General features: G+C 35.3%; 1 pseudogene; it reads left to right on the forward strand.

Moving 5' to 3' along the window:
• Positions 1–475: 475 nt before the first annotated feature.
• LOC122122664 lies at positions 476–572 on the forward strand (annotated as a pseudogene).
• The last annotated feature ends 1,468 nt before the right edge of the window (positions 573–2,040 follow it).

A 2,040-nucleotide genomic window follows, 5' to 3' on the forward strand; every position in this document is an offset into this window, starting at 1 on the left:
ACAATCTATGCTGTCAGGGTAAGATGTTCTGGTTGGTCTGTTCCCACATGGAAAAAGCGTAAAGGCTCAGGTAGACATTTGTGCCAGTAACACTTCATTTGGGAAAATGTCAGCTGAAGAAATTTAGAAGTAGCTCTCAAGCAACGCTTACTTTGAATCCATTAGGTCCACAAATCTAATTCAGTTGGATAAATAAATACTTGAAAAAGCCATCACTTTTGGACTTATGTATAAATAATTGAGAATATGATCAAATTCCAAATCAAAAAACTTAAGATAGTCATTCACAAAAAAATTTGCAAATGTGAGTAATCAACTGATCAATATAATTTTTTCCACTATTCACAGAATTTTAGGGAAATAAGACCGATAGCATTGTTAGGAACAATAAGGTTTCCTTGTTACAAGTAGGCACCCATAGGTATAAGCCTGTATAAAGATTGCTTCATTAACTACATAATTTAGAGGATACTACATGCTTCAGCAGCATGTATACTCAAATTACAATACAGATATTAACATGGCACTTGCACAAGGATAATATGAAAATTTGAGAAGTATTCCATATTTTTCATTCTTCAGAAGCAAGAAATGAAAAACAGTTATTAAAAAGTTGATTACAAAATTACAAGTATAACAATACACACAATTCATATAATTAAATTTAGTTTGACATCAGTGTATTAAATCTTCACCTCAGATAGGCGTTTACATAACATAAACTTTACAAAAATTTTCAAATTAGACAACATTGTCATTTTATCCCAAAGAAAAATAATATTAAGACCTAGAAAAAAAGGAATAAAACTGTTTCTATATGGAATGCAATCGGAAAGGACATGTTAATGAACCTATATTCAAAGTATATCTAGGAGAAAATAAAATAAATTATGAACATTATGCAAACATAGAATATAGAATATTTTAAAATATACATTTTCATGCAAGCACCAGAAATATTTTATCTTCTGTACTACTCATTTCAACAGGTAAGTTAAAATTATTTCTGATTAAAAAATCACAAACCCTGAAGAAATCATTGTACATGTATACAAAAACTATTGAATACATTTTGACATCCAATGCAGGCAATTCACTTGGAAGAATTCTGCGGAATCCATGAATTTTTACAGTAAAATATTGGTGTTGCCAGGCACTGGTGACTCATGCCTATAAACCCTAGCTACACAGGAGGCTGAGATCCGAGGATCATGGTTCAAAGCCAGTCTGGGAAGGAAAGTCTGTGGTACTCTTATCTCCAATAATCCACTAGAAAACTGGAAGTGGAGCTCTGGCTCAAGTGGTAGAGCACTCATCTTGAGCTGAAAAGCATAGGGATAGCTCCCAGGCCCAGGGTTCAAGCCCCATGACCGACCAAAAAATAAAAAAAGATATTGCTCTTAGGACTTAGGTGAACAATTTGTGCAGCTTTCCAAAACTTCATAGAGGTAATGATACATACTTATCCTTTTGGCAATATCAAATGCAGTTTCTTCTATGTTGTTCTTCAGGCCTGGTTTTATATAATGGTTCAAAAGAAGGAGATCCAGTGTATCTTTGCTATCTCAATTCTCAGCAGCAAGATGTCAGGGTGTCAAGAGGCCTTTAGTTTGGGCATTGGTATCTGTATCATGATGAAGTAGGAAAGAAGCCACTCTGGTATTATTCCACGTATATGCACTATGCAGGGGTGTCCAGTCATCTAAAGTTATTGCATGTGCCACTTGAGACACCAACTCACTGACAATGCCTAAGTGTCCACTGTAGGCTTCTCGATGAAGAGGGGTACACTCATCGTCATCCCTACTATTCACATGAGTGGCCTTTTGGGAAAGAAGTCTCCGCACTGTAGTAAGCGGAATATTTTTGTCAGCCCAATGAAGAAACTTGCTTGGATCCTTCCCCATTTTTTTCTTGCAGTTGATACCATTCCTTACTTTTTCATGTTGTTCCTCATATTCCTAAGAATTTTCTAACCAGAGACTTTGAGTGCCAGTGGGAATGAGGTGTCCATGTATTTCCCTAATAGTTCATATTGTT

Source organism: Dipodomys spectabilis, unplaced genomic scaffold (assembly GCF_019054845.1).
Source record: "Dipodomys spectabilis isolate Male_0828 unplaced genomic scaffold, ASM1905484v1 ptg000214l, whole genome shotgun sequence".
NCBI classification, from domain to species: domain Eukaryota; kingdom Metazoa; phylum Chordata; class Mammalia; order Rodentia; family Heteromyidae; genus Dipodomys; species Dipodomys spectabilis.